At 38.3% G+C, this 25,119-nt stretch overlaps 1 pseudogene; it reads right to left on the minus strand.

Annotated features, from left to right (window-relative positions):
- Positions 1–5,365: 5,365 nt before the first annotated feature.
- LOC129053127 (RNA-binding motif protein, Y chromosome, family 1 member F/J-like) overlaps positions 5,366–25,119 on the minus strand; it is a 366,013-nt pseudogene continuing 346,259 nt past the window's right edge.

Genomic DNA, 25,119 nt, shown 5'->3' on the forward strand with positions numbered 1-25,119 from the left:
ACAAGGAGACAAGATCTGGTTTAATACAAGCAAGGCTGTTATAATCAACAGAATTATCTACAGATGGAGTGGACTGTCTCAGGAGGCAGATAGTTGAAGCTGAATATTTGGCTAAGATTTTGAAGACAAGGTTTACATATCAGATGGTTGGGCAGGACTAAATGACAGCTAGAATTCTGTTCTTTCCAGACATGAGTTCCTGTAATTCTATCACAGTTCTCAAAGCCAGTCTAGCATCACTGACCCTAAAATTTGTCTGGGTGAAGAAGCTTGCCATTATCACACAACTATTAGCAGTTTACAATGTAACACTGTGATGATGACTAACCAAATTAATTAAAGAGCAAAATACTGAAGATGGCAGAATACAGCAATCCACAGGGGGAAGAAAAAGATCACAAATGTAGGCAAAGCTGCCCAACCTCCTCCAAGGATCAGAGAAATGCACACTGAAAATAATATTTTTGCTGTGCATGGTGGCTAATGACTGTAATCCCAACACTTTGCGAGGCAGAGGCAGGCAGATCACCTGAGGTCGGCAGTTTGAAACCAGCCTGACCAACATGGAGAAACACCATCTATATGAAAAATACAAAATTAGCCGGGCGTGGTGACGCATGCCTGTAATCCCAACTACTTAGGAGGCTGAGGCAGGAAAATTGCTTGAATCCAGGAGGTGGAGGTTGTGGTGAACTGAGAAGGCACCACTGCACTCCAGCCTGGGCAAAAAGAGTGAGACTCCATCTCAAAAAAATAAAATAAAATAAATAAAATAAAATAACAATTTAATTGCTAATGTTTTCAAAGTTAGATGATATTAAAGCTGAAGAAAAGGCTGGGCACAGTGGCTCACTCCTGTACTCCCAAGCACTTTGGGAGGCTGAGCTGGGTGGATCACCTGAGGTTCAGAGTTAAAGACCAGCCTGGCCAACATCTTGAAACCCCGTCTCTACTAAAAATACAAAAATTAGCTGAGCATGGTGGTGGATGCCTGTAATCTCAGCTAGTCAGGAGTCTGAAGCAGGAGAATTGCTTGAATCTGGGAGGCAGGGAGATTGCAGTGAGCCAAGATTGTGCCATTACTCTTCAGCCTGGGCAGCAAAGCAAGAAACCATCTCCACACAAGAAAAAAAAAAAGTCAAGGCGTTAGATGTACAAACTAAGTTTTTAGAGGTACGAAGCAGGAGCTGAGCTTTCTTGACTGCGTGAGATCCAGTAAGCCAGGAGGAAATAGTTTTGGAAGTTCTTCAATGTCTATTTAAATCCCTCTTTCATCTTGGAGGTCCTAGGAGAGTTATAAATGCCAGTCTGTGTTAGAATCCAGAGAATGGCAAGCGAGGAATCATTTCATGGAGAAGCAGATGTAACAGGTGGAGTACTACATACGTGGTTTAATACTTCAGTCGTCTGAGAGAAGCTGTGAAATAATAGTTCTCTATGCATTCTAGGACACTGTCAGACATAAACTCTAGAAAAAAAATATGATTCAGTTTTTCTTACCTCTTTTAAGTGAGTATTTTCATAATACTATGTGTGTATCTCAACTGGTTTCTGAGTTTACAGGGAATGGATGTGGGTGTGGCTTTTTGTTGCATTTTTGGGTGGAGGAACAAATTAGAGCCTCCTATTTTGTCACCTTGTGGAGATACACTTTTTATTATTTTTTTACTTATTTAAAAAAATTTGTACGCAACAGTTGTAGATACTTTTGGCAATATCATACAATATTTTGATACAAGCAATGTGTATTGGTAAGGAAGGGATCAAAGATGGTTTGGGGGTGGGTTAAATTATGGCTGCTTAGAAGGAATAAGATCTAGTGTTCAGTAGCACAGGATGACTAATCTTAACAATGACTTATTGTATATTTCAAAAGAATTAAAAGAATGAAGGTGGAATGTCGCTCATACCAACAAATGATATGCCAGTCTCAGTGGCTCACAACTATAATCACAACATCTTGGGAGGGCAAGGAAGGAGGATCACTTAAGCCTGGAAGTTTGAGACCAGCCTGAACAATATATCTGAAGCATTGTCCCTACCACACACACACACACACACACAAACACAAAAGCTGGGCACAGTGGTGTGTGTCTGTAATTCCAGCTACTTGGGAGGCTGAAATAGAAGGCTCGCACATTTCAACACAGGAGTTCAAGGCTGCAGCGAGCTATGATGGTGACACTGCAGTCCAGGTTGCACAACAGAGTGAGACCCTGTCTCTAAAAAAGAATAAAGATGTGCTGCTGGATTCGGTTTGCCAGTATTTTATTGAGGATTTTTGCATCAATGTTCATCAAGGATATTGGTCTAAAATTCTCTTTTTTGGTTGTGCGTCTGCCCGGCTTTGGTATCAGGATGATGCTGGCCTCATAAAATGAGTTAGGGAGGATTCCCTCTTTTTCTATTGATTGGAATAGTTTCAGAAGCAATGGTACCAGTTCCTCCTTGTACCTCTGGTAGAATTCGGCTGTGAATCCATCTGGTCCTGGACTCTTTTTGGTTGGTAAGCTATTGATTATTGCCACAATTTCAGCTCCTGTTATTGGTCTATTCAGAGATTCAACTTCTTCCTGGTTTAGTCTTGGGAGAGTGTATGTGTCGAGGAATTTATTCATTTCTTCTAGATTTTCTAGTTTATTTGCATAGAGGTGTTTACCATCACTGGCCATCAGAGAAATGCAAATGAAAACCACAATGAGATACCATCTCACACCAGTTAGAATGGCAATCATTAAAAAATCAGGAAACAACAGGTGCTGGAGAGGATATGGAGAAATAGGAACAATTTTACGCTGTTGGTGGGACTGTAAACTAGTTCAACCATTGTGGAAGTCAGTGTGGCGATTCCTCAGGGATCCAGAACTAGAAATACCATTTGACCCAGCCATCCCATTTCTGGGTATATACCCAAAGGATTATATAACATGCTGCTATAAAGACACATGCACACATATGTTTATTGTGGCATTATTCACAATAGCAAAGACTTGGAACCAACCCAAATGTCCAACAATGTTAGACTGGATTAAGAAAATGTGGCATATATACACCATGGAATACTATGCAACCATAAAAAATGATGAGTTCATGTCCTTTGTAGGGAAATGGATGAAATTGGAAATCATCATTCTCAGTAAATTATCGCAAGAACAAAAAACCAAACACTGCATGTTCTCACTCACAGGTGGGAAGTGAACAATGAGAACACATGGACAGAGGAAGGGGAACATCACACTCTGGGGACTGTTGTGGGGTGGGAGGAGGGGAGAGGGATAGCATTGGGAGATATACCTAAAGTATAATAATAATAAAAATAAATAAATAAATAAAATAAAATAAAATAAAATAAAGAAAAAAAGAATAAAGAAATGATAAGTGCTTAAAGTGAAGGATAACAGATTATCTACATATTTGTTGATTTATATAATTATTTTTGAGTTGGAGTCTCGCTCTGTCACTCAGGCTAGAGTGTATGGTACAATATGGGCTCACTGCAGTCTCAGGCTCCCAGGTTCAAACAATTCTCCTGTCTGAGCCTCCCAGTTAACTGTAACATACTACAGGTGTGGGCCAGCATGGCTGGCTAATTTTTGTATCTTTTTAGAAATAGGGTTTCATGGTGTTGGCCAGGCTCGTCTTGAACTCCTGACCTAAAGTGATCTGCAAGCCTTGGCCTTCTAAAGTGCTGGAATTAAAGAACTGAGCCATCACACCTGGACAGTAACATACAAAAGACTAGGCAGTTTATCTTTTCACTTCATCCTCACAATGCTACATTATAGATGAATGAAAACACAACTTCATAACATGAATAACTCACTTGAAAATCAAAGTTGGTAAATTCTCCCTTTAAAATTATTTGCACCCTTAGTCTATAAAAATTGGAGATCTTATTAAAATGTTGCCAAGAAAATACCTTGTCCTTGCTGATTAGTCTGTTAATTTTAAGAATGATGGACTGTAAAACTTCCAGAACTTCATATATTTCATTTCTTTAGGTTGGATAATCAGGAAAATTAATTGGTTTAGTTATTTGGGTCCAGATATTTTATTTTTTTATCATTTGATGATTTGTTAAACCTTTAAGCAACCCCCGTCTGAAACTTTATGCTGTTGTTTTATGTTTTATATACTTCACTTTCCAAAAGTATGAGGTCTAAAGTGTTCCCATTCACCTCTTCAATTAAATCTGATCAGCTGATAGTTGTGGCTTATACCTATAATCCTAGCATGTTGGGAGTCTGACGAGGTGGGTCAGGATTTCAAGAACAGCCTGGCAAACATGGTGAAATGCTGTCTGTACTAAAAATACAAAAAATTAGCCAGCTGGGGTGCACACACATCTAATACCAGTTACTCAGGATGCTGAGGCAGGAGAATAGCTTGGACCCAGAAGGCGAAGTTTGCAGTAATCCAAAATTGAGCCACTGCACCCCAGCTTGGGCAACAAAGCTACACTGCATCTCAAAAAAAAAATTGATAAAATCCCAACTATACTAGATCATTACTATTTGTAAGAACTTATTGCTAAACCATTACTTATAACATCCATTGTCAAATCTTTCAAGAAAAAATTAACATGAGTAACTCTCAAGACAAAACACATACTTTCCACTATTTAAACTAGGAACATTTAATTTCATTGTGCTCTGCACTTAAGAAACTTAATTGGTTCAGTTTTGATTCAGGTTAAAAAAATTTTTCATTCCCAATATCCCCCTTCAGTCACAGAATGCTTCATGTAGAATGTTCCAGATGTCTTAAACTTTAGTATCAACCACATCTAATTATTTCCTTTGACATGTAATATTCCTCTAAAAGATAAACATTATATGGTGAGGCAGAGAGTTGTGTAGTCTTTCTGAAGATTTCTCAAACGTTTTAAGCTTGTGATTTTTTAAAGAGAAACACAGCCTAATTAGAAAACTTATGCAGCTTGCAAGGGAGACATAACATATGCTTGATTTTGTATCTACTTATCTCCAAAGAAACAAAGGAAAATGTTCAAAAACAACACAATTTACTCTCCTATTGAATTTGCTTTTAATTATGTATAGCTAAGCAGTAACATCAGGCATTTTGCATTACATGTAAAATTTCTTTGTGAAAATTTTAATGCAGATATTACATCTAAACAGAGAGTTTTCAAATAGCATTAACAAGCATGAAATTACTTTGAAAAAAAATTCCTTTTCCTTTGAATATCTCAACAAATTCATGTAGTAAGTTAGTTTCTACATCTCTGCACACAACCAACATGTTTCTTTGAGTGGTATGCAGGTAACAATGAAGAAATAACGTTTCAATTTTCAATTTGCAAACAAGGTTTGGTATGAAATAACTATTATTTTGAATACTTGCTTTAATATCTACTTCAGCCTCCTTTTTCAGATCGGCTTCTCTCACCATCTCCTGTAGATGCCATATAACTTGAGCTACCATATGCTTCACGAGGAGCAGCATGCACTCTATCCAAAGAAATCAGATTCCTATCCAGAGGAATTAAATTCCTTTGGTCTTTTCTGCCAACGTGCTCATGAAAACAGGAATAAAAATCACCGCAGTGTCTTGAGTAACTCTCCGACTTCTGCTACATCTATCTCGTGTATTGTTATAATAATGGCGGCTTCTTCCACCAGAAGACATCTGAGGTCCTCGTGCAGGTGGTGCACCATGAGAGGTCCCTGCAGGGTTGATAAAATAATATGTTGGACAACATTTGAACATTTTTACTGCTATCACTAAAGCATGAATTAAAGTACTATTTGGAAATATCTGCGTTCCTCTGCCTTTGTTGCAGGATATTAATTATGCCTGCAATAGTCGGAAGGTTTATTTAAAAGAAGTGTAAGAGTAGTATTTTGAAGCTTAACAGATTTAATTCTAAAGTAAACGTTGAATCATATTTTCTGAACATGAACTGAAGTTCTCACCCTCGTATCATTTCCTATGTTTTATACTGTTAACAATATTGAATATTTAAACATGTTATATTTGTCCTTTATAATTTTCCTTAGAATTTCATTAAAATAATGATCTGGTCTAATAAATATAATTCTATAATTTACAAATCCATCCTGGACCCTCACCATATCTCTGAAATGCATCTCTGTAAGAACTTCGACCTGGATGTTCAGAATGATCTCTACCACGGGCCTCACCATAGCCATCATGATCACTAAATTGGAAAAAAAAAAGCTTTCTTAACGTCAGAATAAACAATTAAAGAAATCTATTTGACAAATCTGGAAAACCTTATAGTACCTATATTCTCTAGAGGAATGTTCATCCTGAATAGAATGACCATAATTATGGGATGCATAGTCTCTAGGTGGTGGAGCATAATCCCTGGTTTCTGGGGAACTTGGATGATTTCTGTATGCATAAGTTTAAGCAACAAATTTTAAATTTTCAACTTCTAGTATCCAAAACATAACTAACTTACAACTTAAACAAAATTAAAAGGCCAAACATCTAAATAGATATTTCTCCATATAAAATAGGCAAATGCCTAAAAAGCACATGGAACAGATACTCATAATCAGTCATACAGAAAACGCATTTCAAATCCCAAATGAGATACCATACTTCACACCCACACTGGAATGGCAATAAATTTTAAAAAGCCGGAAATAACAAGTGTTTGATAGGATGTGAAATAAATTGGAACCCTGATACAATGCTGGTTGGAATGGAAAATGATGCAGCTACTATGGAGAAATGTGGTGCTTCCTCAAGAAAACAAACATATTTATCATAGGACCAAGCAATTTCACTCACATACACCCAGAATTGAATAAGTATACTCAAACAAGTGCTCATGCATAGAAATACTGCCATGGAAACAACCCAAATAAAATAATGGATTAACAGCTTGGGGAAGGAGTAAAGTGCTGTGATGTAAATGAACCTTCAGGACATCACAGATGCAAAAAGTGTGTAGCATTTGAGCCCATTAACATTAAATGCCCCCAACCAGGGGTTCAGAGGTAGAACACAGATTGGTGTTTGCTAGCAGCTGAGGAAAGGGAAAAAATGGAAGGACTGCTTAACTGGTAGTTGGAGGTTCAGTTTGAAGTGATGAAAATGTTTTGGAACTCAATGAAGGTAGTTGGTGTGTGACACAGAATGTATTGAATGCCACTTAACTGTTTACCTTATAATATTTAATTTTGTTATGTGAATTTCATCACCACAAAAACAACTGTTTTTTTTAATGTTTCCTTTACCTATCCTTAGTTGCATAACCATCATCTCTTGGTGACATATGATTATGTGCCAAGAAGAGATTGGCTCTCTGCGTGGAGGACCTCCATAATTCTCTCTTCCATGTGACATGGGACCTTTAATATTAAAATGATGGAACATTATGTAAAGAATGCTATTTTCTGAAACACTATTTTCTCTTCTCTCAAGCAACTTTTAAAAATTATTTCTTCTATGTCTCCATTCTTCATTCCCTAAATCACTAGACAGTCATGATACTGTGAATATTTCTTATGGATTTGGATAATCTCATGGCTCCTGCAAGGCCAGTTCTTCTAAGGAAGCTGAAGCCAAACATTAATTCATAGGTAAACGTTCATTTGTAATGGTTAATAACTACTTAGTTATTATTTTCTTTTTCCTTAGTTATTATTTTCCTTTTCACATGAATTACTGATGACTACTAATGGAACATGGACAAATGTAAAACCATCAAACTCTTCACTGTTTTTAAAGTTTACACACATTGTCCTTTCTCAGCTGAAGAAGGTAAATTTTCCCTTGTTGTTCAGTTAATCTGACACAAAAATACTGCTAACTTTGAACAACTCCATGCTAAATTTTTACATAAAAGTTCTCCTTTATCTCTAAATGGTTGGCTTTATCTTAAATGTTGACAAATTAAAATGTACTAGAGAAGATTTTCTAATGATGGCCAAGATTTACTTTTATTGCAATAAGCAATTCTGTTAAAGGGGAGATTACAACATTGTTGCTATTTCAAAACAGAAAAGGTTCTCCTGTAATATACTCTTCATGTGTTATTCCTTAGAGGTCAGTCTTTCACCTATGGTATGTTCACTGGCTAATTTTCCAATGGAAATGTGTCGGCTTATGTATCTTGAAGTCAATAAATACCTAATTTCACCAATACTCTACATATGAAATATAAAGGTGCAAATGGCAGTTTTCAATTTCCTCCAAATTAGGATGGAGGACTAAGTAAGAATTTTAATTAGTTCTGCTTAAACTTCTTTACTAAGAACTTTTATTTATTGTCTTGCTTTCTTCTGTACAGTCTGCAAACTTACAATTCTCCTTCTCAAAATATTACTTCTGTTCAGTCCTACTGCTCACATCATATTGCTTAGTTCTAAATTCTCTCCTCAAATAATTTCACATCTTTCACTAAGGATCTTGTGTTAATGTTTAAACATCCAGGTACAATATTAATTATTGATTTACATTCCCTTTTATTTCACAACTCTGCACTTCTGTGATATCCACTTAATTTTCGAATATTGGACTCCTTCATGTCTACCTTTCAAGCCTTAAATTTATTTTTAAATAATATTTAAACCCAGGGATACCTTTTCTGCCAAATGCTCTTGTATTTCTTTTGAGTCGTTATACAAGCTGTAAGAATGCCTTGTACATAAGCATTATTGAATTATCAGAAGCGGGATGGCCATGCTCAGCGGCTCACACTGTGAGCCAATGTGGAAGGCTGATGCAGATGGACTGCTTGATCCCTGGGCTTTAAGGTCAGTTTTCACAATATAGTGAGATCCTCTCTCTATAAAAATATAGGAAAAAATTTTTGCTAGGTGTGGTGGTGCATGCCGGTGGTTGCAGAAACTCTGAAGGTTGAAACAGGAGAATTAGTTGAGTCCAGGAATTTGAGGCTGTAGTAAGCCATCATCTCACCTATGCACTCTGACCACATAAGAGCAAGACTCCAACCCAATAAACAAATGTAACAAGCAATTTTTAGATTGGGACACCAGGGGACCTAGGAAATGGAAGAGATCATTAGATGAAGAAGCCTACCATCAAAGAATACTTCTGGGAGCTTTTAGAAAAATTAAGGGGAATCTTCTAGCAACACAGGATGAAAAGGAATGTCATCCTCAATCCAATCACTTCATTAATCTGCAATGAGAGGCTCAAGTATATTTTCACCATAAATCTGAAATGTACCTAGTGAGATAGAAACTGTAATAGAAGGTATCGATCTCTAATTATGCCCATGTATGTGTCACTTCTCTTTTGTTCGATGAACTTAAAATTAAGCATCCAGGTAAAATAACTCATTTTTAGTCATACAAAAAATACAGTCTTTCTATCTGGTAGTATTTACCTTGGCCTCCCATCCAACTATTCCTTCTTGTCACAGGAGCAGATTTTTTAGGAGTATCTCCATTTCTTGAAGATGGACTTCTTTTAATTGGAATGGGTCCCCTAGAAGAACTCATGTTGAAATCAAGAGTGTATCCACCATCATCTGTATTTCAAACAAAATTTTTGGTTGACTAACATCGCTGTTTCTTAAATGGCTAAGTTTTAGTTGTTTATAAAGATTTTCTACATATTATAATCTTCCAAATTCATATTTATCTAAACCAATAAAATTAATATTTCTATATGAAATTAGTACAATTCAAGCAATAAAAGTCCATTTAGAAAATCTAGAAAGAAACTCAAGAATCATAATATGTTGGTGAGAGAGAGAGATGTGGGAAAAGTGGGAAGTGAACACAGAGCAGAAATCTATCAGTAAAATATCTAAGTATAATATACATAAAAATACTAAAAGAAAAATGATAAATGACGGTTTATATCATTCTGTTATGAGGAAAAATTTTCAAAGCATGTCATAAAGATAAACTAAATTCCATTCAAAGAAATTTAAATATTTACAATATCAAAACATGACATATCAGGGAAATACATTATCGCTAAAAATTGTTAACATAATGTAGACTTCTTACAATCCTCTTGTGAGACACTAATTTTCAGATTAGACTATGCTAAATTTTAATAATCTTTAAGAATTGCACATTGAATAATATGTAAATATTTTTATATATCTACAAAAAATGTAGATATATGCCAATTTCCAGGTGGTGTTAGAAGTTAGAATATGCACATTCTCCTTCATGGCAGAGTATTATTGAATCTCACCCTCAAGACGAATAGAGAGACAAAATAGGCATGAAGCTATGCATCTTAAAATGGAGCAGACACTGTAATTTCACCTTTTAAAAAAATCTCCAATTAATTATACATCTGGTTATTAAAACTCAAAGTTAAATGTTCGATCTTTGAAGCTTGGTTAATAGATAATACAAGTTAACCAATAGGTTTGTTTGTTTATTTATTTATTGAGATGGACTCTTGCCCTGTCCCCCAGGCTGGAGTGCAATGGCATGATCTCAGCTCACTGTAGCTTCCACCTCCCAGATTCCAGTGATTCTCCTGCCTCAGCCTCCTGAGTAGCTGGGATTATAGGTGTACACCACCATGCCAGGATAATTTTTTTGTATCTTTAGGAGAGACAGGGTTTCACCATGTTAGCCAGGCTGGTCTGGAACTCCTGACCAGAAACCATCCTCCCTATTCCCCTGATGCCCCACCCTGTCCCTGTGACAGCCCCACTGCACCACCTGCCCTCTGTCACACTGCTCCCACTGGAAGCCCAGGCCCACCATGTGCCCCTCTGGGCCCTGCTGCCAGCCCCCACTGCCAAATGTGTCCACCTCGCCACCTTCTTCCCCTGTGTAACCCTTGTCTGAGGAAAAACTGTCTTCCACTAAACTGATCCCCAATGCAAAAATGGCAACAGATTAAAGGAGCCCTTTATGTTACCCAGGCTGGTCTCCAACTCCTGACTTCAAGCCATCCTTACACCTCCTCTTCCCAAAATGGTAGGATTACAAGAGTAAGTCAGTGTGCCAGGTTAATAGAATAACTTAAAGCGCATTTACTTTGTTCCCGTTTTAGGCTATCTAACTCCATTTATCTTGATTACACCCACTTACTTGGTTTAAATTATTTATGGTGCCAGAGATACATGAAACATGTTTCAAATACTGTCATACAGGGAAGAAGACAATTACAGTTTTTACAGAGGCGAATTTAAACTGAGATTATTTATCGCCCCACGTTTCTACATACAAGAAAGTAACAGAATTTATGTCAAAATATGTGTGCCCTGGGCACACGGGAGGCCAGCCACCATGGTCCCCCATTCGATGACCCATGTGCAGTGCTTTGCTGGCGCAGAGGCTCTTGCAAGAGCAGCAGCGGCCATGGTGCCAGCTAGCAGGGCTCTGGAAGCCCAGGGCCTTGGCCTCCGACTCCAGGGCTACTGTGCACAGCTAATCCTACTGGATGTCTGGGCCCCAAGGAGAGTGCGGCAGGCTGTGGGCCCTGAGGAGCTCCCCAGGAGCCCTGTATTCACCTAGGAGTGGGACGTGGTTCTTAGCAGGGCTAGGCCCTCGGGCTCCTCCGGGAGCTTCCCCTAGAATCTAGGGGTGCCAGGGACTTGAGATGGGCGGTGCAGGCCTTAGTCTGTGGGAGCTTCAAGGAGGGCACTGAGTTAAGGCTTGAGGCTCTGCAGGAGAGGGTAGACTGTGTGCAGAGCAGGGAGGCAACCCTGTGGGAAGAGGCATGCCAGGGGGGGATGACATCATGGCAGAGATGGAAGTGGTGGCCAAGGAGGAGGCCAATGTGGCCCTGGCTCCAGTACACCCCGGCCGACAACGGACTCTCTGGACGTCCTTCACTTGGAGCTGGACCCCGTGAATGCCGCAGGCCGCAGGGCATCCCTGACTTCTGGGCCAGAGCCATATCCTTGCAGCTGCCAATTCAGGGTGACTGGCAGCAGCGGGTGGGCGTCGAGCTCCCGGGAGCAGGTTTGGGAAAGCAAGGTGGTAGGTACCGGGGGTCAGCCAAGATTCAGGGGATGGGGGACAAGGATGGCAACCGAGGACCTGCTTCTGCAGATAGGAGGGCAGCTTGCTTGCCGGTGCCCTGAGGGCAAGTGGTAGGAACAGGAAGCCAAGCACAGCACGACAAAGGAGAATAACAGTGCAAAGGACCCTTCATAAACAGCAGAAAGTTGAAGGACAGGTTTCACTGGGAAAGTCCTGGAGGAAGGGGAGTCTGCATGCCCATGCCAGCCATGGAACTACTCCTGCTTCCCGTGCCTGTGTGCAGCAGACTCACCCCAGAAACACAACTTGGTTCACAGTGCACAGGGCTGCTCTCCCCTGCAAGGCAGGCACCAGCTCCCCATACAGGATTTCTTCCCTCTGCCAGCGCTGCACCCAAAGATGTGTAGGCCCTGAGCATATATAATCTCTGTTGAACCCACACGAGCCCCATGGGGATAGCCAGGCATAGCCCTGCAGCCACTTCTACCCACAGAGGTTCCCTGGTGTGGGCAAGCCCACCCCTCAGGGAGACCAGGAGAAGGGGAGAGCGCACATCCGGACAGCAGCGGCAGCTGTCCAGCATCCAGCACACAAGGGCCTCCTGCAGCTCAGGAACGCTGAGCAAGTAGCCGCCTGACACCACAATACCCCGCCCACAACCCCCAGACCACTTCTTCTGTGCCCGCCCCTGGTCAGAGCAGGCTGTCTGGGCCCGCCTCCAACCACCGCCAAGACCACCACAGCCGCGACGGTGCCCCGTATGCCAGACAGAGACAAAGGACCAGGAAGGGAAGGTGCCAGACCAAAGGCCTGCGGGGTAGCCCTGCCCCACACTCTCTGTGCTCTTGCAAAGTTGCAAGGTGTCTCCTTGCACGCCTACCCAATCATCTGGCGGCTCTTTGACCAGAGGCGGATTGTACGGCACACGCAGATGTTGGCTGGGATCACAAATGGTAATGAAGTCAGTCCTACTAAGCTACATAACGGATTTGTAGGTCAGGCTAAGGAGCCTGGGTCTGCAGGAGGAGTCCGGTTTCTGAGTGAGTTTGAGGTCGCCCTGGGTTGTCTCAGTGGGAGAGCTGGAGAGGGGAAACGCATTCTTCACTCCAGCTAACTCAGTGAAACTCCATAAAACTCAGCCCAGCTACATGAAATGGTCCTTTGAGTCCATCCTCTTTCTTCTTCTTGGCCAGGTAGTGAGAGGAACTCAGCCATCCTGGGCACCAGTGGCAGGATGACGTTTTCCTTTCATCACAATCTTTATTTCCACAATGAAGTGATCATTAAGGGGTATTGTGTTGGCATCCTCTGTAAGGAGGGCCTCCCAGCATGATAGGGGATGTGGTGTATGGGAGGGTAGGTCTGGCATGAACCTGCCTGTATCCTCTCTCTCTAGGATACAGGGTATCTCATTCCACTGCAGTCCAGTGGTTGTGGCATCATGAAGGTCAAGCCTGCAGGCAGTTACACCTCCTACCTGAGCTTTTTCGGCTGGTTGGCTCACCATGAGTGCCGAGGTTCTGGCAGGATAGCTGAGGTAGGCGCCATGGTGGGGCATCATGGAAAAGGACCTTGCTGGTCATTCCTTCACCTCTGGGTAATTGGCTTTGAGCCATGACCTGACCTGTCCTGTAGCCCCTTCTGCATTCCCCCAGATCATCAGCCAGGGCCTGCAGTACTTTCCGATGAAGGGAGGCCATTAGAGAGGGAAACAGAGAGGAGGTCAGGTGAGCAGTCTAGGGCTGGGGACTGAGAGGCCTTTGATTCCTGGAGTTGTGCCCTACATGGAGAACCTGAGCCTCAGGGAGGTGACTACAGTGAGCAATCCCAAGCCATTCAAGGGGTGGCAGAGAAATGGCCATCAGAGAACTGTAACACCCACATTTTAGGATTGGGGCACCTGAAGCCTCCTAAGATGCATAAGTGTTTAAGGCCAGTGTGTGAGAAGCAAGGCTCAAGGGATAGCTGTCTCATCATCCCTCACCGGCTCCCTTCCCCGCCCTGAGGCCAGCTACCAGTTGGTGCTTAGTTTGGGCTAAACCAGGCCCCTCTCACACTCCATGCAGATGTGCCCCCCGGCCCATTTCTGTGTCCTCCCAGAATGGCTCTCCCACGCCCATCATTTTCAGTTACAATGATCCCAGGCTCCCCTGACATGCTTACTCCCCTCTGCCATCCTCACTCACACTGGCCCACTCCTCCAGACAAGAGAGGCCACTGCACAGGGAATCTGGAGGACCACACTGGGTTTTCAGGGGAGGAAATGTGAAAAGATTGCAAAATAGCTGGGGACCTTTAGTGTGTGTCCAGGGAGGGAAACTGGCAGGGAATTAAGGCCCACCTGAGTACTGGTGTGGACACCCAGTGTTACTTACCATGATGAAGACCTGCTTTGTCACATCCCTTAATATTAATATGGAAGTTATTTTCTTGGAATAGTGAAACAATGAGTAAGAAGAAATAGTGTTTGTTCAGATTTGTATAGAAATACTGCAGATGTACCCAGTTTCCATTAAAATTCTTATATGAGACTTGAAGTGTTTATTGAATTTTAAGATACATTTTGATTGTTCTGCTCCTGGCAAATTTTATGGTCATGTTTGCAATGTAGAGACAAAGAATCCAGAAAATTTTTGAGTGACTTTTAGCTTCTTTTAGAGGACTTACTTGTAAATTTTGAATTTTTTCCCCTGTGGTTCTCTTCAGTTTATTATTTGAACTTTATATGCAAGGTGATAAATTTGTTTTGTTATTTGCCTGTTGTGGAATTTTTGCTTTAAAGGACTTTTTTTTTCTGTTAGATATGTGAGTTTGGCTGTGAATACCTTTTCTAGTACAAAATTTTTATTTTCATTGGTTAGTTTGTGTGTGTGTGTGTGTGTGTTTGTGTGTTTTGAGATGGAGTCTTGCTCTGTCACCCAGGCTGGAGTGAAGTGGCAGGATCTCCACTTGCCTCAACCTGCGCCTCCCAGCTTCAAGCAATTCCCCTGCCTCAGCCTGCTGAGGAGCTAGGATTACAGTCACATGCCCCCATGTCCAGCTAATTTTTGTATTTTTAGTCGAGACTGGGTTTCACCATATTTGCCAGGCTGCTCTCAAACTCCTGACCTCAAGTGATCTTCCTGCCTTGGCCTACCAAAATGCTGGGCTTACAAGTGTGAGCAACCATGCCTGGCCTCATTTGTTTGTTTATGTATTTGAACCCTTGTTCTATTTTCTTTGTGTACACGTATTTTAGAGTTATTGAAATAATATATTTTATTTATTTACTGAATACTGTAGGATTTTAAAAGTAATGTTTTTATTCACTAAATACAGTATTGTGAATAGGTTCAACCTTGTGTAGTACTGTTATTCTTTCTTTCATATATTCTTCAAGAACTCTGTTGCTGTTTTTCCCCCACCTGAGGAGAACATGCAGATAGTTACAAAAAATTGTGTGAGTGAGTGCGTATGAAAATGTAATTTGAAGGCTGGGAGGCATGGCTCATGCCTGTAATCTCCACACTTGGGTAGGCAAGGCAGGTGGATTACCAGATGTCAGAAGTTCAGGACCAGCCTGGTCAACATAGTGAAACCCCATCTCTACTAAATATTCAAATATTAGCCAGGTTTGGTGGCAAGTGCCTGGAATACCAGCTACTCTGGAGGCTGAGGAAGGAGAATCAGTTGAACCCGGGAGGTGGAGGTTGCGGTAAGCCAACATCAGACCACTGCAATCCAGCCTGGGCCACAAGAGCAAAACTTGATCTCCACCCCCACAGCCCCCCAAAAAAGTGTCACATTTACGTAAACATAATTATCTTAAAAGCCAGTATAATTTTAATTTTACTGTAGTCATCACCTTCAGACATTGTTTATTTTGGAGGAGTGATTATGGAAATCTGAAAAATCAAGGCCTGATGAGAACACTTAAATTAACCACACTCCAGAAGCCCAAATCTGAAAAGCAAAGATGTTTCTGATAAAACAGCCCAAATTCTGCATTTCCTCTCTATTGGGCAGTGTAATATTGCACGTATGAAAAACAAATGCAGTGTTAAATAAAAAGTAATGGGATTAAGAGGAGTCATTGCTTAGTGAGTTAAAATGACACACAAATAAATTGAGAAGAAAAGAAAGACAATGATAGAAAATATATTGTCTATTGATTTAATTCAGAATAATTTTCATTTTTCTCTATTAGCAGTAAATAGTACAGTTAACATAATATAATTTTGTACACTGACTTCTAACATGTGAGTGGTTTTTATTTCATATATTTGGAAGCCTGATCAAAGATTCTTTATACATTTTTCTCCCAAATTTGCTAGCTAATAGCTAGCTAAATGCTAGTTGACTGAATACCACTCACTAAGTAGTTTGTCTTTTCCCATTAATTTTAACATGAACTTTGGTCTGTATTTTCTTGGCATCTTTACTAAATCTGTGGGTGTTGATGTTGTTCATGTCTCAGTCATGGATTCTCTTTCATTTTCTCAAGGCTATAACACGCTTTTTATGCTGACCATTAACAAATTCCCAGTTTCAGGCCAGATCTTTTTTCTGACCTTTGGACTTGGCATATGGAACTGCATGCCTTACATCTTTACATACCAAAACCAGATCTTCATTTCATTCCCCAAACATGTTTCCTCCTACAGTATTCCACTATTTCAGAAATTCATAGCACCAAATACCCTGTATTTCAAGCTAGAAATGTAGAGGATGATTCTTGAGGCAGCCTTTTCTCAATGACTCTGCATCATTCACATCCAACTCTTCACAGGTTGTATGTCCCCTCTGAGAATTATATAGTCTTAGTAAATAAAGACTGGCCCCTAAACAACCTTCAATCATCCATTTTTTTTTTTCAATTCATGTCAGTTTCTCTACAGAACAGCTGGAGCTCTGCAAGGTCAATGTTGGACAAAGTACCATTCTCTGCCAATATTACTATTTTATTTATCATGATATAAATGTTCCTTAAAAATGCCCAAATGAAGCTATGTTAAGTAACACAATTAAATGATGGCTTTGTTTCACAGAGAAGCACAAGGCAAATAGAATCCATTGTTATATGATCTTTATAACTACATGTACAGGTACTAGATATTTTAGATCCCACTTCATACGTCTGATATTTGGGTCTCAAAATACTTAACTTCTCTCAAAGTCTAATTTCAGATTACAAAACTACCTCTTTCCACAATATTGTGCTATCTCCCTTTAAGATCCAGCTAGGGAATCACTAAAAACAAAAAAAAGTCATTTTCTTCCACCTCTCCTAGCTGTGCCAAAATCTAAATTTTCTGTGGAGATGTTGTCATGTGCAATTTCACCAAAACTCTTACAACTATAACCACAGCAGTGGCCTACCTGTTCATCCAATACCTGCACACCTGCTTTAACACAGAGAAATTTGGAAGTTAATATGATTATTAACTATCATTATAGACAATGACATCTGAAGATGCTTTCCAATCTTCCTTGAATATATGAAATTCAAAATGCCAGTACAATCTCCAAATTGTCAGTTAATCTTAGTAGCAGTGGATCATTTACAGAAGGTAATTTTGCTGCAGTGGTCAAATATTTTTGTTAAATACTGCTATTTTATAGCCATACATACCATTAACTGACACACAGGGTATAGCTAGAAATATGATCCTAAAGAAAATGTTAAGAAATAGGTTTCTTATTTTTGCTAAATTGCAAACTAATAGGTTAATTACTACTCTGAAGTGCTAGATAGTTGGAGTAGTATTTGCCAAGAATGAAAAAAAAGTTAGGGGCATATGACTTGAGAAGACTGGAGTGAGAGAAGGATAAGGTATTTATTCCTGACTCCTGGCTTGATGTTCTCTCTGTGTGTGTGTTTATTGTTTGTTTTTTGTTTTTGTGGGTTTTTTTTTTTTTTTTTTACTTTCTCTTACTTGTGAGACCAAAGTTTCACAAACAACCCCAAATAATTATGTGGGTCATAAAATATATGTCCAGATACTTCTAGCTATTTTCCTTCAAAATCCTGGTTCAGTCATCTGAAATGAGACCTGTTAGAACCAGTAGTTCTAACAAATTTGCTAAGAGATGATTACCAAAATGACAATTGTGAGATATTTAGAAAACCATCCAGGAGCTAGGTAATCAACATTTAATAATTGGTTCTTACTATAAGGGTAAAGGATTTTATTGAAATGACTATTTAAATGATTTTTATTAAAAAGATATAATTGAGCATTTCAGTGCCTTCTAATTAGTCTCTTTAAAGCACACTTTGCTAAATTGGCAAAATTATTTTTTCATTTGAAGTTAGCATCACGGTCACAAATGACTTCTGAGTTAGCTTTTTGAAAATCTTCAGATCATAAATTCTAAAAACTATCTTGAGTGTTTATAAAACTCCAGAAAAATCACTAAGAAAAATATAAATAAAAATACCAGTATCCAAAATAATAAAACTAACTCTTACAAATATGCAAGAAAAAATATATACAATCTAGCCCAGGAGAAGGAAAAAGCAGTACAGGTAACTAGTTAGATCCTTTTTAGAAAAGAGGAAAGTCAAATGACCAAGAAAAATGACTAGATGCTTGAGCTCATTAGCAATCCAGGTATATAAATCAAAACCACATTAGGTTCTAACTTTCCTTCATTAGCTTGGCAACTATTAAAATAATAATACTGAGTGTAGTCAAGAATGTAAGAAAATTGTAAATTTTTTTCCATCAATCCACAGGACTATCTGATGATATTTAGTAAAATTAGGGTGACTACACCTTTATTGTTCCAACAGAAACTTTTTTTAGGATAAAAGAGTCCTAACATATATAAAACCATTTATTATTTAGTATATTATTTCCTTACAGGCAAATTGTTTTTACTATATCAATGGATCTATTAAATAGTTATCTTCCAACTATTTTTGGAAATGAAATTCCTTCAAATATTTAAAACCACAATTATATATCTTCAAGCAAAACAGAAAAATAGCTTCTTTACATTTATTATTTAAATATTAGAAATAGTAGGCAGAAAATGACTGTGGAACATATTTAGATGAACTAATCTGTTTCTTAGCAATAATTATCCATAGTTCTTTTCTGGAAAATGCATTTCTTTTAATTTTATATTGATTTTTTAAATAAAGTTACTTGCAAGCTTTTCCAAAGTTGCTTCTTGTCACCAATAAAAGTTATCAACAATGTTTAGTGTAACTGAACATTAAAAATCATTTATCATATTGTTCAATGTTTTATTTCTCGCACAATAATATTTAAGAGCTTTATTTTAATTCCAATGATTGATTAAAAATTCAAACCATTTTTTAATTTAATTTTCTGTTTGAAACATCTAAATGGAATTATTGAATTCTTTTGGAATTTCTTCTGTAGCTAATAGAGCTAACATACTAACAATTACTGGTGCATATTTCTTAACTGCAGAAAAATTAGAATTAAAATATATACACAATCGATTTTTTAAAAAATAGTAATTTGATGTAAATAAAAAGCCGTGCATCTCAGAGTTATATGCTTAATTTTTCCAAATTCACATACTAAACCTGTGAAAATGTCATCATCAGGCATAGTTTCCTTAATGTAACTAGGTATTACCTTCTGAAATAGCAGCTGCTTTTTCCCCTCAGCCTTCTATATTCTGGATTTCAGGATATCACTTTTAGCCTTGTGGTTCCAACAAGGACTACAAGGCTTTATGACTACATCATTTGCTTATTGACACTTTTCAACCCATAATTTGATTTAAAGGGAAATTGAGTAGTTTTTAATTAAATACCTACTTGCATTTTTCAGTCATTACTGCTGAAACAGATTTTTGTAAAACAGTCATTAGCAAACAGCCCATAAATAGTTGTAGGTATATGAGAGATGACAAAACCACTGTGGCCAGACCAATTAACTATGCTCTGTGTGTTAAGCTTCTATTTCTAGCACATAATTTACATATATCTAGCCTATTATTTCCTTCTTTTTCCCCAAACCTACCATAGGATGATCTGGGAGTGTCATGTAAGTGGACCACATAGAAACAAAACAAAACAAAACAAAACAAAACTATGTCAAATACTTCTTCCATCACCAGGCAAGACTGGAAGAAACTATTCATCCCCAGGCCCTACTGACTCAGTGCATATTGATTTATTATCACTCACTCTGCTGCATGCTGTCCTTGAAAAAGTAGCAGTATCTATGTTTTGTGTGAACTGTGTCAGGAAAATAAAGTTGATTTTCAGATTATCCCCATACTAAAGTCACCATTCTGTTAACATTTATTTTTCTCACATACTGATAGAGGCCTGACAAGCTGTAATTATTAAACAAAATGAACATTTAACACACACATGCTGGTTCTCATTAATGTAACATAATAATACTTCAGTAAAAATGAAAAATCTAAGACATATGCTAAATTGATCAGCATGGATCAACAATAGTAATAAAGTGGTAGTCCAGGGAGCTAATGAGAATATTTTATCCCCTCAAAGTTAAAACGGTACACACACTGCAGTCCTGCCATTCTTCTAGTATATTCATTAGAAACTCTCACACATGTACACCTGGAGGCATAGGGAAGGTTTTTCATTGTAGCATTTCAATAAACCCATCATGGAACATGAGAATTCAGTAGACTGAGAACTATGCCATCAATAAAGGCAGCTCTCAACAAGAATGTTAACAGAAAAAAATATGTGAGATAATACACACCTTATAATATTGACATAAACACTCAAAATTCACAAAACACCAGTATTATTCAGAAATAAATCTTTTAATAAATTTAAAAAATATGAATAAAATATCAGTTCATGATAATGGTGCTTCTGGAAATGGAAGAAAGGAAACAAACCTGAGGGCGTATATTCCACTTACAACCAGAGGTAATGTAAGTACAAAAAGGAATATATTAATATCTGTTATTTTTAAGTGGGGTTAAATTTGTATCTGTTATATTATTTTGTATTTCTATATCTTTTTAAATTTTCCTCAAAAACCAAATAATTTTATAATACTGTTTACATTGCAATCACCTTGTGAAGTAATTGCTTTATAATTTCCTTGTCTCCGTTGTCACTTCCAAGGTATTAAAAAAATTAAAAATTAGAACATGTGGTATTTTTCAAAGAAAAACATTTTACAAGTATGAAATAAAATATATTACCAGCACATCACATTTTTTGACTCTTTATTCATGTAAAATCGTGTAGTAGGAGAAGAGAGAAGGACACAGGCAGAATTTCACGTATAAGTAGAGGAAATATTTCTATATTTATTTAAAAATCTTCTTTTATTACTATTATTATACTTTAAGTTTTAGGATACATGTGCACAACGTGCAGGTTTGTTACATATGTATACATGTGCTATGCTGGTGTGCTGCACTCATTAACTTGTAATTTAGCATTAGGCATATCTCCTAATGCTATCCCTCCCCGCTTCCCCAAACTCACAACAGGCCCCGGTGTGTGACATTCCCCTTCCTGTGTCCACGTGTTCTCATTCTTCAATTCCCACCTATGAGTGAGAACATGCGGTGTTTGGTTTTTTGTCCTTGCCATAGTTTGCTGAGCATGATGGTTTCCAGCTTCATCTATGTCCCTACAAAGGCCATGAATTCATCATTTTTTATGGCTGCATAGTATTCCATTATGTATATGTGCCACATTTTCTTAATCCAGTCTATCATTGTTGGACATTTGGGTTGGTTCCAAGTCTTTGCTATTGTGAATAGTGCCACAATAAACATACGTGTGCATGTGTCTTTATAGCAGCATGATTTATAATCCCTTGGGTATATACCCAGTAATGAGATAGCTGGGTCAAATGGTATTTCTAGATCCCTGAGGAATCATCACACCGACTTCCACAATGGTTGAACTAGTTTACAATCCCACCAACAGTGTAAAAGTGTTCCTATTTCTCCACATCCTCTCCAGCACCTTTTGTTTCCTGACGTTTTAATGATTGCCATTCTAACTGGTGTGAGATGGTATCTCATTGTGGTTTTGATTTGCATTTCTCTGACGGCCAGTGATGATGAGCCTTTTTTCATGTGTCTTTTGGCTGCATAAATGTCTTCTTTTGAGAAGTGTCTGTTCATATCCTTTGCCCGCTTTTTGATGCGGTTTTTGTTTTTTCTTGTAAATTTGTTGAGTTTATTGTAGATTCTGGATATTAGCCCTTTGTTAGATGAGTAGGTTGCAAAAATTTTCTCCCAGAGGTACAAGGAGGAGCTGGTACCATTCCTTCTGAAACTATTCCAATCAATAGAAAAAGAGGGAATCATCCCTAACTCATTTTATAAGACCAGCATCATCCTGATACCAAAGCCTGGCAGAGACACAACAAAAAAAGAGAATTTTCGACCAATATCCTTGATGAATACTGATGCAAAAATCCTCAATAAAATACTGGCAAACCAAATCCAGCAACACATCAAGAAGCTTATCCACCATGATCAAGTAGGCTTCATCCCTGGGATGCAAAGGATGGTTCAACATGTGAAAATCAATAAATGTAATCCAGCATATAAACAGAACCAAAGACAAAAACCACATGTTTATCTCAACAGATGCAGAAAAGGCCTCTGACAAAATTCAACAACCTTCATGCTAAAAACTCTCAATAAATTAGGTATTGATGGGACGTATCTCAAAATAATAAGAGCTATCTATGACAAACCCACAGCCAATATCATACTGAATGGACAAAAACTGGAAGCATTCCCTTTCAAAACTGGTACAAGACAGGGATGCCCTCTCTCACCACTCCTATTCAACATACTGTTGGAAGTTCTGGCCAGGACAATCAGGCAGGAGAATGAAATAAAGGGCATTCAATTAGGAAAAGAGGAAGTCAAATTGTCCCTATTTGCAGATTACATGATTCTATATCTAGAAAACCCTATCATCTCAGCCCAAAATCTCCTTAAGCTGATCAGCAAGTTCAGCAAAGTCTCAGGATACAAAATCAATGTACAAAAATCACAAGCATTCTTATACACCAATAACAGACAGAGAGTCAAATCATGAGTGAACTCCCATTCACAATTGCTTCAAAGAGAATAAAATACCTAGGAATCCAATTTACAAGGCATGTGAAGGACCTCTTCAAGGAGAACTACAAACCACTGCTCAATGAAATAAAAGAGGATACAAACAAATGGAAGAACATTCCATGCTCATGGGTAGGAAGAATCAATATCGTGAAAATGGCCATATTGCCCAATGTAATTTATAGATTCAATGCCATCCCCATCAAGCTAACAACGACTTTCTTCACAGAATTGGGAAAAACTACTTTAAAGTTCATATGGAACCAAAAAAGAGCCCGCATTGCCAAGTCAATCCTAAGCCAAAAGAACAAAGCTGGAGCCATCATGCTACCTGACTTCAAGCTATACTACAAGGCTACAGTAACCAAAACAGCATAGTACTGGTACCAAAACAGAGATATAGACCAATGGAACAGAACAGAGCCCTCAGAAATAATGCCACTTATCTACAACTACCTGATCTTTGACAAACCTAACAAAAACAAGAAATAGGGAAAGGATTCCCTATTTAATAAATGGTGCTGGGAAAACTGGCTAGCCATATGCAGAAAGCTGAAACAGGATCCCTTCCTTACACCTTCTACAAAAATTAATTCAAGATGGATTAAAGACTTACATGTTAGACCTAAAACCATAAAAATCCTAGAAGAAAACCTAGGCAATACCATTTAGGACATAGGCATGGGCAAGGACTTCATGTCTAAAACACCAAAAGCAATGGCCACAAAAGCCATAATTGACAAATGGGATCTAATTAAACTAAAGAGCTTCTGCACAGCAAAAGAAACCACCATCAGAGTGAACAGGCAACCTACAGAATGGGAGAAAATTTTTAAAATATCTTCTTAAGACATACCAGTGGCCAAGAAACATAAGAAAAGTGCTCAACATCACTGATCATCAGAGAAATCCAAATCAAAATCACAACAAGATACCATCTCATACCCAGTCAGAATGACTATTATTATTAAAAAGCCAAAATAATAAGAATAATGTACATGGGCAAGGCTGCAGGGAACAAGGAACTCTTATACACTCGTGGTAAGAATGTTCAGTCACTGTGGAAAGTGGTTTGGGGATTTCTACAAGAACTAACAATAGAACTACCATTCCATCCAGAAATCATATTACTCGGTATATGCTCAAAGGAAAATAAATCATTAAAGCTACCAAAAAGACGCATGAAGTCTCATATTCATCACCACAGCGAAGACATGGGGTCAACCTAGGAGCCCATCCATGGTGTATGGGTTAATGAAAATGTGGTACCTATGAACCCTGGACTAGCACACAGCCATAAAATGAACAAAATCATGTCCTTTGCAGCAACATGGATGTAGCTGTAGGTTATTAACCTAAGCAAATTAATGAGGAAACAGGAAAGCAAATATTGAATATTCTCAATTATGAATAGGAGCTTAAACTTCAGTGCACGCAGAAATAAAGACAGGAACATTATACAATGGGGACTCCAAAGTAGTGACAGAGGGAGAGAGGCAGGGGCTGACAATCTTCTTATTGGGTACAAAGTTCCCTGGGTGGGAACTTCTATTGATGGGATCAATAGAAGACTAAACATCAGCATCACACAATATGCCTTTGTAACAAGCCTGCACATGTACTCTCTGAATCTATAATAAAAATGAAATACAAATATAATAAATATACTACTAAAGGAAATAATATATTACATTACAGAATTGACATTATTGCAGTGATACATAATTGAAACATGCTAATAAAATCTATATAAGCTTTGGGGAAACGGTGAAGTCTCTTGACTGTCTTTAAAAGTATAAAAACGGGATGGCTACCTTTATGCAAATTAACTGGACTTCAGTTGCACTAATTGAGAGCATCAGCTAATTCAATCAAACAATAATAGATAAGTTACAATTGATGTCAAAATTCTACCTTATTATATTACCTCCGAAATCATACCCCAAGTTTTCTTCTATTTTGAGAAACATCACTCTACATATATATGAAACAAAGATTGCTTTTGCAGATTAGCATGATTTTAATAGAGCAAATTCCATCTTCAAATCTGATAAGCCCTTTCCAACCATAAAACGCTGTTGGAAAAAACTATCAGGTTAGACACATTTCACAGAGCCTATGAAGCTGCAAATCACTTATG

The sequence above is a fragment of the Pongo abelii genome, chromosome Y (assembly GCF_028885655.2).
Source record: "Pongo abelii isolate AG06213 chromosome Y, NHGRI_mPonAbe1-v2.0_pri, whole genome shotgun sequence".
Classification (NCBI taxonomy): domain Eukaryota; kingdom Metazoa; phylum Chordata; class Mammalia; order Primates; family Hominidae; genus Pongo; species Pongo abelii.